Here is a 22,374-nt window from a genome sequence, read left to right on the forward strand (position 1 = left end):
GTTTACAAAACTATCTAATCCTGCTTCCTGATTTTTATCATTCTGAGCTTGATTGTAATTACTCTTGCCAAACAGTTTCCACACTGTCCTTTGCTGTTCTTCCAACATACTAGACTAATGCACTCCCTGATTCCTCAGTCTAACATGCTTTTCTCACAGAGTTACTTGATCCTTTCTCTCACCTCCTTCCCAAATCTCAAGTGCCACATTTTCAATATGGACTTGCCTGATCATGAAGTAGATAGTGAATGAATAAATATGTATTTTTTTATTTTATAGTGTTTTAAATTAATACTAGAGAGTCTAGAAAAATCAGAAGTAATGTCTCTGGGATTGTATGTGAGAATATAAAAATACATAAATGTTGTAATTTCTTATCAAATTCAGTCAGAATAGGAACAAGTCATCTGATTTCTGTGGGTTTTTTTACTTCTTAACACTTTTTCCATGGTTTAAGATGTGTCCTTGTCCTTTGTAACTCTATTAGCATTCCCTATACAAAAAATTCCTATAAAATCAGAGTAGGAAGTAATAGTTTCTTTTCTTTGATAGATCACGCATTTCATACGTTTTCAATACACTTTATTATTAGTTCTGTAATTGACATTTCTGTCAACGCAAACATCAAAAGTTAGTGCTGGAGGTGGCATAGAAATGTTCCCGCTGGGGGGAATTGGAGTATTCTTTTATTTAATTATTTTCAACAATTTGCCTGTCAAAGCAAAAGTGGAAGTTCAAGTCACTCCAAATTGTCTTATCTCAGCCCAGCCTGTAATTTAACTAAAAAGGGGTACAGATTTAAAAAGACTGAAATTGCACCTAATCTTCTGGGAAAGATATAAAGTTAAAATGAATTAAGGCATCTATATATGTTTTTTAAATGCTGTTCAAAGACTGAAGTGTGTTAAAGGGTATTAATTTGAGTGGAACGAAGCGTAGCAGAAAGTTAAGACCATCAGTGCAGTATTAGAATGATTGTTTTAAAATTACCTTGGCACCTTTATACACTTCCATGTGTTCTGAATTGTTCTTGCTATTGAAGCTTGAAGTGGTCTTGGTATTACTTTATATAAAATGTAAACTGGCTTTCTGTTTGATGACCTCATACTTGCATTTAATTACATGGGTAGTAAGCTACAGGTAGAAGCTATTTGTAGATCACATATGGCAAAATAATATGCTGTCCTTTAAGACACATGCTCAAGTAATTGTAAACTACCAGATTTGATTCACAGTAACATTAGGTAAGCTTAATTCTTAATTGTCTTTTTTAAAGTTTAATATAATATATATATTTTTATTGTTATGCTGTCTGAAAGGCCATTTAGAAATTAGTCCACTAATGTAAGTGACTGATGTTAAGTATTACTTCAAACTCATTGTGCTCGTAAAATAGTCTCAAACTCAATTATAGTTTATCTCCTTTTAATCTTAAATTTATAGTCAGATTAGAGAGAAGGCAATAACCAATTTTAACTACAGGAGCACATTTATAAGTGAAGGTTTTTATATTTCTGGAAAAAGGGGTAAAGGATAGAAAATATTATAATAATCATGTATCATACACATATAGCAGGCCCTAGTTGAAGAAGTGCTTCTCAAAATTTAAGCATACACATGCATTATCTGGGGATCTTGTTAAAATGAAGATACTTATAGTTGTGATGAGGTTCCATTCCAAAGATCTTCTTGTAACTTGGTAGTCTGACACAAGTTAAATACCATATATACTAGAGTTTTTCAGCACATTTTTAATGCAGCTTTTGTGGTAAAATTAGGTGCCTTGGCAGATATGTGGGTTGGCTTATATTAGAGTATATATGGTACTTCATTTCCTTTTTAGTTTTCATTATTATTAGTATCTTTATAAATTAAATCTTTGTCTTTTAAGGAGTGCAAACATCTAGATTTATATATATATTTCAATATATGCATACATACATACAAATATACAATTCATAAATCATTATTTGTTGATGATATGATTTTATATCTAGAAAACCCCAAAAGCTTCACAAGAGGAGTACTGGAAGTGATACAGGAATATGGTATAGTGGCAAAGTACTTCTGTTTAATATCATATCATAATATGATATGAATAATAATAAAATGAATAATAATAATTTCACCTCTTCTTCCCCCAGACAAATACCTTTGATATCTTTCCTGTTCCTTATGTTTTTAGCTAGGACCTCCAGTACGGTGTTAAATAGAAGTGGGGGCAAGGGGCATCCTTGTCTGGTCCCGTCTTTCAGTGGGAATGTAGTCATCTTTTCCTCCGTTGGCTGTTGGGTTTTCAGATACAGCTTGTGTTATAGTAAGGAATTTTCCTTCGATTCCTATATTCTTTAGTGTCTTAAACAGGAATGGGTGTTGGATGTTATCGAATGCTTTTTCTGTGTCTATTGATATTATCATGAGTTTTTAATTTTTTTCTTATTAATATGACAAGTAATGTTGATGCACTTTCGCATATTGAACCATACCTCCATCCCTGTGAATTATTCGTTTTATAAAATTTCGTATTCTATTGTCAAGGATTTTTGCATCAATGTTCATTAGAGATATTGGTTGCCAATTCTTGTGGAATCCTTGTCCACTTTAGGCATTAGTGTTTTGCTAGCTTCATAGAAAGAGTTTGGGAGTTTGCTGTCTTTTTCTATACTCTAGAACAGTTTGTGTAGGATTGGTGTCAGTTCTTTCCTGAATGTTTGGTAGAATTCTCCTGTGAAGCTGTTTGGCCTGGGGGATTTTTTGGTTGGTATTTCCTTGATAACCTTGTCTATTTCCTCTATTGCTATGGGTCTGTTGAGATTCTTGACATCCATTAGGGATAGTCTAGGGAGGGATTTTTTTCCAAGTATTTGCCCATGTTTTTCAAGTTGTTGAATTCATTGGAGTACAGACCTTTGTAGTATTATGTAATTAGACTTTTAATTTCATTAGGGTCCATTGTGATTTCCCATTTCATTCCTCATCCTAACTATTGATATTCGTTCCTTCCTTTCCTTGGCTAGGTTTGTCAACAGTCTATCAATTCTGTTAATCCTTTCAAAGAGCTAGTTTTTTGCATTGCTTTTTTACATAGTTTTCTTGTTTTCCCACTTGTTTATTTCTGTTCTTTTACTATTAGTAGGGTTGTCCTGTTGACTCCGCTCTAATTGCTTGAAGTTTTGTTCCAGTGTATGAATCATAATCTCTTCCTTTTTCATGTGTGCATTATTGCTATTAAACATTCTTAGATAACTGCTCTTGCTCTGTTCCAAAAGCTTTGGTTCATCATAGTCTCATTCTCATTGGTTTCTAAAAAATTCCTGATTCTGTCTCTGATCCAGGTCAATACCCACTCATTTTGCAGTAGAGATTTATTCATCCTGATTGTCTCCCTTAGTTTTCTTAATCCTCCTTTTGTTGATTTCTAGCCTTATGGAGTAGTGGTCTGAGAGGGAATTCTGAATGGCCTCTATGTGTTTGAATTTACATAGGCTCAACTTGTGTCCCAGCATGTGGTCTATCTTGAGTATGTGCCATGTGAACTTGAAAAAAATGTGATTTTTAAAAAAATTTGGCTGGGGAGCTCTGAAAATGTCTGGCAGGTCAAGTCAACTAATTGTCGAGTTTAATTCTGTAGCTTCCTTGTTAAGCTTCTTTTGCTGCGGTTTATCTCTCATGGAGCAGTGTATTAAGGTCACCTCCTATGATTGTTGAGCTTGTGATTTCTTTTTTCATCATTTAGAATGTTTGGTGAATTTCACAGGTCTCTAACTGGGTGACTAAATGTTTATTATGCTCACTGGTTCTTGGTCTACTGAAAACTTGAGCATTACATAGTTCCCTTCCTTATCTCTTTTAATGGCTTGCACCTTGAGATCAATTTTGTCAGAGATTAGTAATGCAAGCCCTGGTTTTTATGAATTACCATTTGCTTGGCATATTTTTTCCAGCTTTTGATTCTCAGCCTGTTTCTGTCTGCAAGTTTGAGATGTGTTCTTGTAGGCAGCAGATTTATGTGTTGAGTTTTATAAGCCAGTTTCCTAGTCTCTGTCCTTTAATTCATGAGTTCAGTCCATTGATAGTCAGAGTTATAACATCCATCAGTGGACTCTGTAATGTCATCTTGTACCTTTTGAGTTGGATGCTTTCCTATCTCCTTTCTTATCAGTACATTGTGCTAATGAATGTATGATTCATTCTTGCCTTCCTTTCACCATTGTGATCAGTTCTCCCTTTCTCCCCTCAGCTTCCCCTTACCCTCCTGGTGTCATTTGCTGCTCTCATTATTGGTCCTGAGAGATTTATCTGTTCTGGATTCTCGGAGTTTCCAGCTCTTATCTGTACTCATGTACATGCTCTGACCTAGCCAGATTTGTAAGGTAGAATTTGGGTCATGATAATAGGGTGGGCGGGGGGAGCATTAAAGACCTATTGGAAAGTTGTATGTTTCATCTATGTTATACTATACCCTAACTGGCTCATCTCTTCCTTGTGACCCTTATGTAAGGGGAAATCCAATTGTCTACAGATGGGTTTGGCTTCCACTCCTCACTCCCCCTCATTCGCAGTGATATGATTTTTTGTTTTGTGTCTTTGATGACTGATACCTGATCCCATCGGCACCTCGTGATCACACAGGCTGGTGTGCTTCTTCCATGTGGACTTTGCTGCTTCTTAACTAGATGGACGCTTGTTTGTCTTCAAGCCTTTAAGACCCCAGATGCTATACGTATCTTTTGATAGCCGGGCTTCATCAGCTTTCTTCACCACATTTGCTTATGCACCCATTTTGTCTTCATGATCGTATTGGGAACCTGTGCATCATAGAATGACAGGTTATTAGAGCAAAGCGTTTTTGCATTGAGGGAGTACTTGAGTAGAGGCCCAATGTCCATATGCTACCTTAATACTTAACATATAAATATATGTACATATATCTCTCAATCATTATATATAAATATATTTACATATGTATAAGCCTGTATTTAGACCTCTATAAATGCCCTTTGCCTCCTAGTTATTTCCTCTATTTTTTTTTTTACTTTCCTCTTGCCCCACTATCATGTTTGCCTTCATTTGGGTTTCAGTAGTTCCTCTTAGTGACATTGCCCTTGATCAAGCCATACCAGGTATACTATGCCCTTCTTGCCATTGATTTTAGATCACTTGTCATTCCCTTGCCCCTAGATTTGTTAACATCCACTTCCTTTCCCCCCCGCCTCCCCCTCTTCCCAGAAGTGCCAGTCCTGTTGTTTTTTCCTCCAAAGAGTTTATCCTGCCTATCTTATCTGGATAGACCTGAAGAGACAATAATAAGCACAAAAACAAGACAGAGCAAAACAAAACAAAACAAAATCCAAAAACACCCAACAACAGCAACAGAAAGAAAGGCGTATAAATAGTTCCAGGTCTGTTTGTTGACCTTTAGGAGTGCTTTCCAGTCGAGTATGATGGGGGGCTACACTTTTGCCCCAAAGTCTATTTTTTATATTTTCTGGGGACTTCATTGGTTTGCTTCCCTTGCTGCACTTTTGCACACCCTTAGTGTTTTGCCTCGGTGTGGTGGGTTCAGATCGGGCAAAATTCCTACCCTGTGCCTCCAGTGTTTCCTCTAGAATCTCTATGGTTCAGTGAGGGATGTTGTGTCTTGTTGTGAGGCTGGTCCTATGGCCCTTTCTGTGCATTGACTGCTCTGACCAGGAATATCGCCCTTGGGTCTTGGGCCAGGATGTGTCCACTCTCCCTCCTTACCTCTTCATTTGCTCCTGTGTGCTCTGATCAGATGCACCCCTCTCTGGGAGCTGTAGATTCGGTGATGTTCTCTGAAGTTAATTCTTCTGGGGGGAGGGAGCTGTCCTTGTAGTTCATATTTGTGGCTGGCCCCGCAGACCCCGCTATTGTTTTACTGCTTCATGCTGGTATGTTGCATTTATGGCTTGGTGTACCGGGTTGAAGTCTGATCCCTCTTTCCCTCTCCTGTGGAGATATAAACAACACCTGCCCTTTTGGTGGGTTAGTGCCCTGTGATTCTCATTTATTAAGTTGGGGAAATTTTCCTCTAGTTCATTTCTTTCTTTCTTGTATCTTGTTCTGGTAACCAAAGTATTCTGATGTTGTTCCTCCTCATTGTATCTGACATTGTTTGCAGGCTTTATTCAGTGTCCTTGATTATCTTGTTTGACTGCCCTTTCTGTTTGTTAAATTCTGCCTAGTTATCCTCAAGGTCACTGGTACAATTCTCAGCTTCTTCTACTATATTGGCAAACCTGTTAACTCATTATTTGCTTTTGTTACCTTGTCCCTTAATTCTTGTATTTCCCTTTTGTGCTCTACCCTTAATTCTTCTATTTTCCTTTGGTGTGTGGCCTTTATCTCCTATATAGTTTCATCCTTTTTCTGTAATGCTTTCCTCATATCCTGTATGGCTCCAAGCAGCGTTCTAAAGATTTCTTTCTGTGGTAGCTCAACAACTTCTTGTTCTATGCATATCACTAGATTCAGGACTTCTGCTTACAATGCATTTCATTTCTTCTGATTTTCCATTGATGTTCAGGCAGCTTGCTGTTTGCATATTCTTTTGGAGGACCTTGGTTCCATTTTCCAGAGAGTCAAAGAGCCCTGGGCTCTCTCTTTGTTAGGCTGGTAGGAATGCTTTGGTGGGCTGTCTATAGCCAGCTGCACTGGGGAGTTGGACTACTTCTTCATCTCAGTAGACAGCTGGAATTCCCTATTTGAAGGGCAGGTTCGGTGGCCCTGTCATGGTGCACGAGTGAGGCTGTTGCAGGCAGCAAGTGTAGCTCTGTGAGTAGGGGTGCTGGACAGTGGTGGGAGAAACCCTTTTGACACCCGAGGAAGTTCCATGTGAAGGTGGGAAATGCCCGGCTGCTGTTGGTGGAGTTGTTTGGCTACCCTGTTGCTGTGGTAGGGGGTGCCAGGCAACAGTGGGGAAAGCCCCACTGCCACAGGGTGGGGTGTTGGGCAATGGAGGGGCCAGCTACCACAGCTTTAGACGGGAACACTGTGCAGCGGGAGAAGCTGCTGCTAGCACAGGCAGGGTATTATAGGATTGGAGGGAAGAAAGGGGCCACTGCTTCTGTGTGTGTCTGGAGGAGAGGAGCTGCTGCTGCTGCCGCAGGTGACTAAACTTATTGCAGGTGGACTGCGCACAGGTTCTAGCTGGGGCCACTGGTGGGTAGTGGGTGAGACCCACGCTCTGTGGGGTACCCACAACTACGTGGGTGAGTTGGCTTATATCAAAATAAGCACATATTACCATGTTTCTTGAATCTGTAATATCAGGCAAGGTCGAAGATGTCTTTTAAAGGGTATACTGGATCAGGTAATCTAGCTGATCTCCTTTAGATTAACTAAAGTCAAATTGATTAAGAGACTATGTGTCTCAAAAACCATTTTAATTTTAACATGTGATATAACCTAATAACAAGAGTGACATCTGTGATAGGCATAGGCTTTACCCATATTCAAGGGTTAGGATTACATAGGTCAAGCACATTTTTGGACAGGAATCCTGGGGGCCATCTTAGAATTCTACCTGTCACAGAATTATATACCTAAAATTGAGGAAGCTATAATTTCAGGAAGCATCAAAAGAAGATGGAAAGAATACACAGAGCCACTGTACCAAAAAGAATGAGTCCACATTCAACCATTTCAAGAGGTAGCATATAAGCAAATACCAATGGTTCTGAAGGAAGAAGTTCAAGCTACACTGAAAGTAAAAAACTAAGACTCCAGGAATTGTTGGAATACTAATTGAAATTTTTCTACAAGTTGATAAGACTCAGTGGTCTAAACCAAGAATTTTGGAAGGCAGTTACTCGGCTAACTGTAAAAGATTCATATTTGTTCCCATTCCAATGAAAGGTGACCTAACAGAATGCACAAATTAGAGAACACTATCATTAATATCACATGCAAGGAAAGCTTTGCTGAAGATCAACCAACAATTATTGTAGCAGTACATTGACAGAGAACTGCCAGAGGTTCAGGCCAGGTTCTGAAGAGGACATGGAACAAGAGATATCATTGCTGATATCGGATGGATCTTGGTTGAAAGCAGAGAATAGCAGAAAAATGCTTACTTTGTGTTTCATTGACTATGTAAAGGCATTTTCTGTGTGGTTCATAACAAACTATAGGTAACCTTGAAAAGAATGGGAATTCCGTACACCTAATTGTGATCATGTGGAACCTGTACATGGATCAAAGGTAGTTGTGGTAAAAGAGCAAGGGAATACTTCATGGTTTAAAATCAGGAAAAGTATGTGTCAGGGTTACATTTTGTTACCATACTTCAATATGTATGCTGAGAAAATCATCAGCAAATCTGCATTATATGAAGAGTGGGGTGTCAGGCTTGGAGAATGGCTTATTAATAACCTGTGATATACAGATGACACAATCTTGTTTGCTGAAGGGAGGAAGACTTGTAGCACTTGCTGTTGAAGATCAAGGATTTCAGACTTCATTGTGAATTACAATTTAATGTAAAGAAAACAAAAATTCTCACAATTGGACACATAGCTAACATCACGAGAAATGGAGAAAAGATTAAAGTAGGCAAGGATCTTGCCTTGCTTGGATCCACAATCAATGCTCATGTGAGCATCAGTCAGGAATTCAAAGGACACTTGGCATTGGATAAATCTGCTGCACAAGACCTCTTTAGAGTGTTCAAAAGCAAGGATTTGACTTTGAGGACTAAGGTACACCTGACCCAAGCCATGGTATTTCCAGTCACCTTGTGTGCATGTGATTAGGGACATTGAATAAGGAAGACTGAAGAAGAATGGATGAAACAGTTGTTCAAACAATTATCAGGATGGCACATGACCAGGTGGTTTTTCGTACATGGGATTGCTAGGAGTAGGAATCAACTCTACGTCATCTTATAACAATAACAATAATTTCATTCATTTAACAAATATGAGAGAGCCTCAAAAACATCTATTCTTTCAATTCCATTTTTCCAAGAACTTTTTGAACTCCCCTTTGTATGTGTATAAGGAGGGCTGGTGGCATAATGGGAAGAGCACTAAAAAATCAAGGAACCAAAGACTTTCTCCCAGGATGAGGAGAGAAAACAAAACTTTTCCTCTAGAGCCAGCCCTCTGGAGTAATTTGTACTTGTAGCCACTGGAACCTTGAAAATAAATGTGGTTCTTTAAGCCACCCACTTGTATTTCTGCACTAGATAAGTAGAGCAAATCTTCAGTATTTTGGAAATGAATATAAATGAAAAGCTACTCTAAAAGATTAAGAGGTTGGAAAATTGTCTTCTGGCAAATGTGGCCCACCGCCTATATTTGCATAGTTTCTGAATCAAGAATGGATTTTACAGTTTTAAAACCTTAGAGCAAAAACACACTAACCAAAACGAAAACCAGAAGAACATGTGGCCCAATGCTTTATTGAGTCAATCTTGAGTTACAGTGAAACAATGAGACAGTAGATTTGCTCGTTTGGGTTTCTGAGGATATATATTTTACAGGAGTAGACAGCCTCATCTTTCTCCTGAGGATTTGATCTGCTTATATCTACCAGCCACTCTCTGAGTAAAAGATGAGGCGCATCTGCTTTTGTAAATATTTACATCCTAACTCTATTGCCTAACCAATCAATTGACTAGAGTTTCAAACCCTCTAGTAGCTCCATAGAAGAAAATTGTGGGAGTCTGCTTCTGTAGAGATTGGAAGTTTTATAATTCACATGGGACAAACCTTCTAGGGATGTAATAGTGTCTCTGAGACAGAAGGAATTTGAAGGCACTGGGTGTGGGATTGGTTTCTGTAGATATTAAAAATAGCTGTAAGTTACCACAGTTTCCTTGCTTGTCCCAAATCTTAAAGTCTTTCTTAGTATCTAATTGATATGGTTCTCTGAAAATAATTCTAGGAATTTTATCCTTATTTTCTCATTATCAATCATCAATATAACAAATTCCAGAATGTCTTTTCCACTCATTGCTGAGATTATAACTAAAACAGTCATTATTTCTCCTGTCATTCTTGTTGTAAGTGTATTTGCTGAACCAAGATTAGACTAAAAAAAGAGTGTTTAAAGGAGATAAGTTTTGCCATAGAAATAACATTAAAAAAAAAAAAAAAAAGAAATAACACTAAAGTAGGGTTAACTCCAAATTTTGCAATTCTGTATTTTAGGAAGTCAAAAGTGACCTTCTGTTTATTGTGTTAGTTTTTAAATTCTTTAGTGCTATAAGAAGTGAGAAAATTATATGAGATTCCACAAATTACTATATATAGTAATCATAAAGCATTTTGTTATTGGCATTACTTGGTCATATGAAATTGATATAGAAATATAGGAAAATGAAAATAAGGTATTGAAAATTAAGAGAAGAAATAGATTATATATGCAGAGATTATATGTAATTTAATTTGCCTGTAAATATAATCAATAGCTAGAAAATAATAATGAACATTCTCATTTAGTACCATCTATACTCGTTTATAAGCCGAGTTTTCCAGCAAATTTTAATTAATGAATTAATTTTTCAATCATTTTATTGGGGCTCATACAACTCTTATCACAATCCGTACATACATCCATTGTGTCTAGCACATTTGTACATTCGTTGCCCTCATTATTCTCAAAACGTTTGCTCTCCACTTAAGCCCTTTGTTTCAGCTCATTTTTTCTCCTCCCTTCCCACCCCCCCTTCCCTAATGAACCCTTCATCATTTATAAATTATTATTATTATATTGTCATATTTACCCTGTCTGACGTCTCCCTCTCTTCACCCACTTTTGTGTTGTCCGTATCCCAGGGAGGAGGTTGTATGTAGATCCTTATAATCGGTTCCCCCTTTATACCCCACCTTCCCTCCATCCTTTGGTATTGTCACTCTCAGCACTGGTTCTGAAGGGGTCATCGGTCCTGGATTCCTTGTGTTTCTGGTTCCTATCTGTACCAGTGTGCATCCTGTATGTAGCTGGATTTGTAATTGAGATCATGAAAGTGGGGGGGCGGGGAGGATATAAGAATTAGAGGAAAGTTGTATGTTTCATTAAGAATTAGAGGAAAGTTGTATGTTTCATTGTTGCTACATTGTACCCTGACTGGCTTGTCTCCTCCACTCAACCCTTCTGTAAGGGGATGTCCTGTTACTTACAGATGAGTCATGGGCTCCAATCTGCACTCCCCCTCATTCACAATGATATGATTTTTTGTTCTTTGATGCCTGATACCTGATCCCTTCGACACCTTATGATCACACAGGCTGGCATGCTTCTTCCATGTGGGCTGTGTTGCTTCTCAGCTAGATGGCTGCTTGTTTACCTTCAAGCCTTTAAGACCCCAGATCCTATATCCTATATCCAACTTAGCACTTGTCTTCAGTGCATGCTCAATTAGGAATGGGATGTGTCACAAAGATGGCTTTGATGGAGGTGTGGTTTTTGCCTTCTTTAGATGATATCCCTGGGTTATCCTCTATTACTATGGTTCTTCTAGTCATAATCCCTTATGTGATATATAATAATTGTGGATTTCCTATGCCTGTGACAGTGGTTCCATTTTCGAGGGGATTATCTGCTAACAAATGGGAATGGGATGAGATTGAGCTCTGACCTTAGTAGAGGATGTGAATCAGATCACACTCTTTGTTTAATGTTTATTTTAGCTGCAATTACTTACAATGGATGTAAGAAATCATTTGCTATGGCTGAGATGGGAAAGAAAACTGTTTCTGGAATGGGCTGTAAAAACACCTGGATAATTAAGATTAGTAAGAGGCCATAAGAGACCATTGCCTGCATCTTTCCAGAGGCCGCAGGTATTATGTGGATAAATAAGATACAGCCCAGAAGTGGAGATTAGATTTTTATATTTGGGTGAAATTTGATTGCACTAAGTAACTCTCACCAATTTACCTTTCCCTGCATGGGTATGGTAAGAAAATGGGGAAGATTTACTGATAGGACTCACCTGTGAGTAACTGTGAACAGGATTCCCTGTAATGTCATCCTGTTGTATACAAAATGAACCCACTGAGAAGCAGTATGTGAGCTCATCACTGGCTAGGGCCTGGAGTGGAGTGTGTCCTCTGGCCTCAGGATTTTGCTTACCCTCTGCCAGACCTTTGGACTTTGGATTGAACTGCACTCATCACCACCTGAGACATTTCCTTGAAATTCCTTGAGTTTTGTTGAACACTGCAGCTATTTGCAGAACCCGGAGCTGTGAGGGCATATATTCGAGGGAGGAGTTGGGGATAGATAGAGCAGACTAGCATCTTGCAAGACTGTGACTTTTTTTTTTAAAGATCATTTTATTGGGGCCCTTACACCTCTTATAACAATCCATACATCAGTTGTATCAACCACATATGTACATATGTTGCCATCATTTTCTAAACATTTGTTTTGTATTTGAGGCCTCGGTATCAGCTCCCTTCCACCCCCCTGTGGCTCCTTGATAAATGATAAATGATTATTATTTTCATATCTTACACCAACCGCTGTCTCCCTTCCCCCATGGTTTCTGTTGTTCCTCCTTCTGGGTGGTGGGTGGTAGGTAGGGTGTGTGTGGTTATGTATCTATCATTGAGATTGGTTCCCCCTTCCTCACCTCCTCTCCTCACCTAAGAGTTTGACTTTTGGGACTTTTAAAATTTCCAACTTCTTGGGACAAATTTGATATTACATCTTTAAAAAGCGGTTATTACCACAACCCCCAAGTAAACAAAGGTTGGTGACTTGAGTCATACCCTCCATGTAGTAAAGTCAGGACTCAAAATCTTCCCACCTAATCCCACCTAGTTAATGTAAGTGATAACATGCTCTACTGGCCTAGAGACTAGAATTCATATCCAATGTATCACAAATTGAGGACTCTGACTAGAAGGGCCATTTGAAGCAATTAGCTACATCTCAGTGGTTCATTCCACTGTGCATGCAGTCGTCCTTCATTCCCCACCTCCCATTTCATTTTGATAAATGTCTATTCTTCTCTAACCTCCCAATTCTCATGGGTGCTACTTACTTTAATGCTACTTTGCCTTGTTTCATGTCTTAACCAGATTTTTCAAGCATTGTGGAAAAATTAACTTTTCATGTATCTTAGTGACATTGCCACAACCTGTTCAATTCTCCTTTCAACACTTTCTGTAAATGTTACAGAACAGGATAGAGATTTGATAGAAGACAATATTAGAAGATAGGAAAGAGGTTGACCATTTTGATATTTGGTTATGTATATCACTGTATGCAGCACCAAGCTAGGCTTTATCAAGTCTGGAATAAGAACAATTACCCATTTTTCTTAGAGTTCACATCAAGTACAAATGTGTTTTTCTTTGAAACCTCTTGTGGCAGTTACATAATCTCCCGTCAACACGGGAACCGGTCGAGTCTAGCCTATCAATCAGGTCATAACCAGTGTGGCCTCCGTGTGGGCGTGTCCTTCTCCTGAGGATTCTGGGAACTCCAGTATACCTCCCTGGAGGTGGGAGACACCCTTTGCTTTGTCTTACTGCTGACAAGACACATGGAGCTACATTAGAGCCCTGGAGCTGGAGGAACCAAGTGGAGACCTCTGGCTATGCTAATATGCTTCCATTGCCTCTGGATCATCAAGACTTTCTACCACTGGCCTGTGATCTTCTTGCATTCAGCATCATTGCATGTTTTGTGTGAGTCTGAAGAGTAATTTGTAGATTGGTATCAGACATATGGGCTATTATTGGACTTAGGACTTGATCTGGACTGGGCTGGGATGTTTTCTTAATGTTCAATTGCTCTTTTATATAAAGCTCTTTCTTATACAAATGTGAGTGTCTATGAATTTGTTTCTCTAGTCAACACAGACTAACACACCTCTGAACTTTGAATTACTGTGGAAGTTTACCTTCTCTGTTAGTACCCCTCCCCTGCTACCCAATGGAATTGATAGACTAATTAGGGGGTGGGGGGCATTTTCATTGATTTATAAAGTTCTAATTGATATAAAATATCCCTCTTAGTTTTCATGTGTTTTTCAAGAAAAATAATTCATTTTCACAGGCTTGAGGAACTTTCTTGTTTTTATTTTTAACAAACATATTCCATATGGACAGAAATCTCTCATATCTATATCTAAAGCAATCACATTTTAAATAAGGTTGTACATGAGTACCTATTTGAAGATTGGAAAGCTTAATCTAATCCTATAAATATCTTTCTTGATAATCAGTGATCTTTAAATGATGAATAAATGTATCTGAAGGGCCAATGCAAATGGCTGAGTGCCACATAATTTTTATAGAAATTTGACATGATTAAAAAGTATTAACATTTTGCTATGAAATTATATTTTTCCCAAATAGTTCAGCAAAGCAGTTGGAATGGCTTTCTAGGCCCAGCATGGTAAAAGATGGAGATAAGAATAATATACTAGGCAGCTTTAAAAAGTTGGTTGAAAAATTCCATTACCTTTAAATTCTGTTTTTTCACAAACTCTTTGAAGCCCCATCATATATTCACAATGACTACAGCTTAATATTATATTAATAACATTTTAAATAAAGAAAGGAAGTAGTTAGAAACAGTCTAGAGTTCTTAATAAGCTCAGAATTCTTTTTTTTCAAGCTCAGAATTCTTGTTCACAAATTAAGAACTAATGTAGTAGAAAACCCCAAGTGGATTTTGTTGATATGTTTGTCATTTCAATTTTTCCAAGCACATGAATCAACTAAATGGTTTTCTGAAATAGTCTCATGTTTTGATTAAGAAACTCATGTAGTATATCAAAATGTTAAGACATTTAAAAATTAACAGAACTACTATAAAAATTGCCTTTGGGACACTAGTCACAGATTTGCGATATGGGAAGGTAAGCCCCTCTTTATTACTTAGAACACCAACCAACAAAATACAAGCTTTCTTTCCCTTGTTCTCCTTTCTAGTTTAGGCTAATGGCCTCCCATAGCTCAATTCGAATTCGAATTCTCTCAGGAGAAATTGCTTTTAATAGTTTTGGTATCCTTTTCTAAAAGTAATATATTGTTGATGAACTTGTTTTATTCAACCATTTTTCTTTCTTTTTAATTGCATAGTATTCTAAGGCATAGATATAGCATAACTTATTTTTCATTTTTATTTTGAATGTTCTATTTCAGGTTCTCTCTTTTTTAACTACTAAATATATTACTATAAAGAATATTCCTTCTTATATATGTACTCAAATACACAAAGATAAATTTCTAGAAGTTGAATTGCTGGTGTGTACACAGTCTGTGTTTTGATCAATGCTATGACATTGCTCTAAAAAATAATTGGATTTATGCTTCCAGTACCCCATTCCCTATATATTTGCCAGCACGAGGTATTGTTAGTCCTATTTTTTACCACAATAACAATAAATATAATCTTATTTTTATATACATTCCTTTTATTATAAATGATGTTGAGCATAATTTATATGTTGATGGGCTAGAAAAAGGTGAGGAGGCCACATCTGGCTTCCAAGGGCTGCACAAGGGAGAAGAAGAATCCAACTCCTCACCTGTCCAAGGACCAATGCCATGAAGCAGAGGTCAGACATGCTTCTACCCTCCATCCTTCTTTCACCTTTACGCCAACTGTTCCTCCCTTGACACTCTCCTGTTGCGGGCTCAATGATCTGTTGCGAAGCCCACATAGTACTCATGGGAACAAACTTTCACAGTTATAGGGGTTTATTAGGGAAATTAACACTGAGTATCAGAAAACAGTAGGATACAGTCATTCATTGGTCCATAGCATCATCTCTCCTTAGTGAGCAGCAAAGTCTCTCCATATGGTCCTCAGCCTCTCAGCCAATTGGTCCCTTGGCTTCTGCCTTGTGGACCAGAAAACATCCCCCACCCTCACAACCTCTTAATTTTTCTGCTTCACAGTCCCATAGTCTTGTACTGCTTCTTTGCTCTGTCTCAAAGTCTCCTTGCCTCAGCCTCTGGTCTCAGCATGGCGTAGTTTTTGGTGATTCCACTACTTCAGGAAGGGATTTCAAATGTGCTATGCTCGTGCCTGTTCTACACTGATGGCCCTGGGAGTTCCCTCTGTATCTGCTTCTGAGATGGTTCATTCTTCTAACTAGAGGAGTGGCAACTAAAACTGGCTAATCTCTTATATTAGTCTTCTATAAACTCTGTTTGCATGGTCCCACTCAATCATTTCTTGGGTGCTACATGGACATGGATGGAGAGCTACATTACGAAATTTCACTTCATTACAGCAGGACTAATAAATTTTAATATTGAGATACTGTGTTAGTCTGGGTATACTAGAGAAACAAATTCATAGATACTCATATGTGTATAAGAAAGAGGTTTATATACAAGAGCAGTTGAATATTGAGAAAACATCTCAGCCCAGTCCAAATCAAGACCATAAGTACAATATTGGCCCATATGTCCAATACCAATCTATAAAGTCCTCTTCAGACTCAAGAAACACATGTGATGATCCTGAATTCAGGAAGATCACAGGCTGGTGGCTGGTAAGTCTTGTGGATCCAGTCGGGTTGTAAGCAATCTCAGTGCTGGTAAGGGTCGCCACGTGGCTTCTCCAGCTCAGAGCACTAGCTTAGTTCCATGTGTCTTGCTAGCTGCTATGTCTCCCAGGGTGTGAGCAGAGAGAGAGTGTCTCCTGCCTCCAAAGAGAAACAGGAATTCGCAGAATCCTCAGGAGAAAGCCAGGCCCACACAGAGGCCTCTTTGGCTGTATCTTGATTGGCAGGCTAGAATCCACCACACACTCTTAATCCTCAAATTGACACCAGTTTATGTAACTACCACAGATACCTTTAAGACTTTTAAAACTTCGTATGAGCTCTTTTTGTCAAATATATAATATAATACCTATAGTCAGATTCTGATTTGGTACAAATTTGCCTACATATTAGTCTAACGTGAATTCAAAAGGAAAGTAGGCATCATTTCTATAGCAGTAAAGGTCTATTATGAAAAAACATTCTTCCTCACATTAACAGATTTTCATCCATTAAGAAGTATATGTTGTTTGGGAATCCTAGATCTAGATAAAAATTAATAGAAAACTCAGAAATAATTCGTCCTGTTTGAGGGAAGGGGGTTCTTATCCTCCTCCAGGAATCTGTCTCATCTCTCTCCCTCATTCTTCCCTTCATTCATCCTCCTACAATTATACAGTGTATCTCCTTTATCAGTTCTACAACTGGTCCCCAGTACCAGTTTATGGGATGTGGTGGTAATAGACCAAATAAAAAATATATGTTAGGTGCTTTATATGTTGCAAATGATCTAGAAAATCCAAAGGTTTTGAAGAACAGTCTCTAGTGACAGCTGGTAACCTGAATTTTTTTGGTAGTGTTAAGGAATACAGGGTGCCTGAAAGCATATAGTATAGACATACCTTAAAGGTATGTTCATGAAAAGTGGAATGAAACAATATTGGAATTTGTCTACAATAGCATTATTTGAATTTGAAATATTATGGAAATTACCAAGATGTGAAACAAAGTCATGATGTGAGACATGCTATTGGGAAAATAGTGCATAGAGTAGCTCAATGCAGGGTTTCCACGGACATTGATTTGTATAAAACATGGTATGAAGGACCTTCAAAAATTTGTGGAAATGGAATTAAAAGATAATAGAATTTTTTTTGGAAATCTTTTTGAAGCCCCTTCATAGCTGTGATGCACAATAAAAGGAGGTATACCTGTACTTGAAACTTAACTTTGTGGTAGTCTCTGGGGGCTACCTCCTATGATGATAAAAGCAGCAACAGGCATTGAACCTTTACACATTCCTGCGACTGTTGTCAGCATTTTATGTCCGTTCTCTGTACTGTGAAGTGAGCTCTCTGTGGTCTCTGGACTTTTATGTGCCTCATTAGTCGTGGAAGGTCTGCAGCTGTGTAAAGCACACCTCTTCAGTGATCATGTGTCTAGGAGTATTTAGGTGACCACTTCATCCTCTTTTGCTTCCAGTTTAGTGATTAGGATTCACTGTGAAAATTGTTGTGACCACCTTGTACAATCATTTGCAAACCATCGTGATAGTGATTACATAAGCACATTTTTGCTGAATATTTGGAATAGAAGAGTTCTTAGAGCCATCCATTATTTTCAGCTGTGGATTGAATTTTATTCCCCCAAAATATGTGTTGTGAATCCTAACTAGTTGTGTTGACTCATTGCTCATGATGACAATGGAGTGAATGCTGCCTGTTCCTACTCCTTCACCGTGATTCAGTTGTAGCTGAGACTGTTGTGATCCATGGAGTTTTCCCAGAATGACTTTCAGAATTAGATTTCTTCTTAGTCTAGAAGCTCCATTGAAATCTGTTCAGAGTTACAACAGTACACAAGCCTTCCCGACATTTGGGTAGTAGCTGTACATGAGGTTCATTCTCTGAAAATCAGACCCAAATTTCCCTGTACAAAGTGAGAATTCTACCTCAGAACTACTGATAACTTGTTCTACTGAAGTTGTTGCTACTTGTTGAGCCAGTTACAACTCATCAGGCTCTAAAGTATAATAGAATGAAACATTTCTCAGTCATATGCTATCTTTATGATCATTGCTATACATGAGTCGATTGCTTTGGCCACTGTGTTCATTTTTCCATGGGCCTCCCTTAATCTTCAATGACCTTTGACTTCACAAAACACAGTGTCCTTCTTGAACAATTGGTCTTCCCTGATGTCCAAATTAAGTCTGCCAAACTCACAATTCACACTCCTAGGAGCACTCCGGTTTGTTCTTCAGGCTGTCTGTTTTTCAGTGCCATTAAGTCGGTTTTGACTCACAGAGACCCCATGACAACAGAATGAAACACTGCCTGATCCTGTGCTGTTCTCACAATTGTTCTGTTTGAGCCCATTGTTACAGCCACTGTGTCATTCTGTTTTATTGGTGGCTTTCTAAATTTTTGCTATTTTGCTACCAAGTATGATGTTCTCCAGGGTTGGTCTCTTCTGACAACATATTCAAAGTATGTAAGAAGTCGTTCCATTCTTGCCTATAAGGAGCATTCTGGCTATACTTATGCCAAGACAATTGTGTTTGGTCTTTTGGCATTCCATTAAACTTTCAATATTTTGGCAGCACCATAATTCAAATGTGTTGATTCCTCTCCAGTCTTCTTCATTCAAGACCCAACGTTCACATACATATGAGGCATGTACCATGGCTTGAGTGCACCTTATTCCTCAAAGTAACATTCTTACTTTTCACTACTTTAGAGATGGTTTTGTGCAGCAGATTTATCCATTCCAGTTTGTCGTTTGATCTTTCGACTGTTGCTGCCATGAGTATTGATAGTGGATCCAAACAAAAATCTGGAGGTCTACAATATATTAAATATTCTTTGTCAATACCACAATTCGAATACACCAGTTCTTTTATTGTCTGTGGTAGTTACATAATCTGGTGTCAGTTTGAGACTTGATAGGATTAAGAGTGAAGGGGTAGAGTGGAGTCTAGTTTGTTAATTGGATCATAGCCAATGAGGTCTCTGTGTGGGCATGGCCTCCTGAGAATTCTGGAAATTCCTGGTTTTCCTCCTTGGAGGTGGGAGACAGACTTTCTCTCGGCTCACCCCCTGTAGACTCTACTTACAATGTTCACTCCCTGAGAGACACACTCTGCTGACAAAACACATGGGTACACCAATAGACCCCATGCCCTGGGAACTGGAGAAGCCACATGGAGACCTGTAACAGCACTGAGATGCTTACAATGCCACTGGATCCAAAGACTCTCTACTCACTGGCCTGTGATTGTCCATTCGGCATCATTGCATGTGTTTCATGAGTCTGAAGAGGACTTCATAGATTGGTATTGGACATATTGGCTAATACCGGACTTAGGGGCTTGGACTGTACTGGGTTGGGATGCTTTCTTAATGTACAATTACCCTTTATCTCTTATACATATACAAGTGTCTATGGGTTTATTTCTCTAGTCTCCCCAGACTAAGACATTGTCATTTTTTCTTGTCTAGTTTTTATATTTCATTGAAAAAACAGTGACTTGGACACATGGACACATGGACAAATGGACCTTAGTCATGAAAAGATAACTTTGTTTTTAAAATTTTAAAATAGATCTTTGGTAGCACAGTTCCCCAATGGAATCTATTGTTTGTATTTTGGGCCGCTGCTTCCATGGTTGTTGAATGAATTCCAAATAGGCTGAAATATTTGACAACTTTGTTTCAATTTCTGTGATCTTGACTTTTATCAGTTAAGTGTTTCAGGTCATCTTCAGTTTCAGGAAATCAAGTGTGTGTGTTATCTGAAGTAGAATCCCCCAAAAAATCCCAGCAGATAGACTGGCCTCTGTGTAAACACAGGGTTGAGTGTCTTCTTCACAAGGCCACTTTCTAGTTATTAATGATGGAAAAACTATGAAGCATTTTCGTGTAACTCCTCAATTTAATTCTATAATTAAATAGATTCTATAATTCAGAGTAGTTCTATAAAGTGATACTATTTTCTTCATTTTGTAGAAGACCAAAAATTGAAGGTTAGATAGGTCAAGTAGATTGTGCAAAGTCACAGTTTGTGAATGTTTTTCTTGCTGGAACTTTTCCTGTGTTTTTTAGACTGAGACCTTTCTTGAATCTACCTATGCTTGATTTTACCCAAGTAGAATCCCGATTTCAGGCTCTTAGTGTTTATTACCTCCAGGCTAGGTCTTGGTTTGGAATCACCAATTGCTGATGGCAGCAGTGACTCTCAAGTTCCTGCATGTGGCGAGGCTTGGGTGTGGAGTTAGGGGTCTGAGGAAAAGTGATGAGGAGGAAGGTGCTAGTTGTCTTTGTTCTCGTTACATAATTTATTATAGTCAGGAAAAATGTAATGACGTCAAATCTTAAAATATTTGCATGCTGGAAGTCTAAAGTTGCTTTTAAGAATTAGCTATACACAGAATATATTTAAAAAGCATTAGTTGCATTTAATTATGCTGAACCATCTTATTTACAGTTCTGGAAAACAGAGTCCCTGAGATTTAGTGACAGTGTTAGAACCAAAGTCTAGGTTCCTGATTACTTTTTAACAGCTCTCTCTAACCAATTAACTGATCTAGCTAGAGGAAGTCTGAGAGTTTATTAACTATTTGTAGAAAGATTATGGAAGTAAAACAAGCAATTCTCCTTAGCAGCAGTTACTATTTAGAAGGAAGGAGGTTAATTTTTCAGCTGGGGAGATTATGGCTCGTGTCACTCCAGGGGATGTGGTGTTCTAAGACTTAAATATGGCATTGGGAGTTGAGTGACTCAGATCTCTTATAACTGCAGGAGGAAGGCTGAGCTGTCTGAAAACTAAGAGCTAAAAATATCATACTGGCTTTTATATTGGGACTGGAGTAAATATTTATAAAATGTATGTCTGAAGGGCCTCACAATAAAACTCTGTTAGTGTTTTCATTATACTGTAAATAGAAACAAGAAGTTTTTAATAAAAATTTAAAATGGCACCCATTTGAATATGATAAAAAGATTTTCAATGATTAAAAAAAACACTAACGTTTGAATCTAGATAATTAGAGCTTTAATTTGGCCTTTCTATTTTGCACAAAAGCCACAAACAAATTTTACATCAGAAAAAAAAGCATATTAGGTTATTTTCTTGTCTCTTCACAATTGCCCTAACACAACCTGCTTAATAGTCTATGTATCACCTCTCCCCCCACAAACTTTCATGGCTCTCTAGGGCTCGGTCCCTCTTACGTACTTCCACTATTCCCAAGCTCTAGCATGTTCTACTTTCTCTTACTTGGCAGACAGCTTTCCTTCATTCTACTCACATTCAATGAGATTTACCACCTATTATGTGAAACCCAGGGAGCCTCGTGGTGCAGTGTTTAAGTGCTTGACTAACTGGAAGATTATCAGTTGTAACCCACTTGCCTCTCAGTGGGAGAAAGATGATGCTTCTGTAAATATTACAGCCTTGGAAACCCTATGGGAAAGTGTACTTTCTTCTGTAAGGTTTTTCTGAGTCTGAATTGACTCGGCAGCAACAAATTTTTATGTGCAATATACTGTATTAAATGCTGGAGATACCGTTCCTACTTTTAAAGAATTTCAGTCAAGAGATGGGAAAGACATGCATAACACAAATGCAAGATATTAGAAGTACTTGTACCCAGAGACGAGTTGAATTCCATTGGTTAGTTTTTATGCCATTTGGAAACAAAGCACCTATAATCAGTCCCTATGTATGATTTCTGTTGTATGTGTATTATGATCATGGTACCCAGTAAAGGAAGTAAAACTCAAATTTAAGAAACCAGAGTTTCATTCTCATTATTTCACTTGAAAAGATATTTTTCATAAACAGAAAAAACCTTTATCATAGAATTAAACAACTGATAATCATTCCTCTTA

The 22,374-nt window shown here is 38.0% G+C and overlaps 1 protein-coding gene across 3 annotated transcripts in view; it reads left to right on the plus strand.

Annotated features, from left to right (window-relative positions):
- Positions 1-22,374, plus strand: part of RABGAP1L (RAB GTPase activating protein 1 like) — an 812,491-nt gene that overhangs the window by 175,962 nt on the left and 614,155 nt on the right. The window lies entirely within an intron of this gene.

Source organism: Echinops telfairi, unplaced genomic scaffold (assembly GCF_000313985.2).
Source record: "Echinops telfairi isolate 266 unplaced genomic scaffold, ASM31398v2 ScPeMD7_7424;HRSCAF=8462, whole genome shotgun sequence".
Classification (NCBI taxonomy): Eukaryota; Metazoa; Chordata; class Mammalia; order Afrosoricida; family Tenrecidae; genus Echinops; species Echinops telfairi.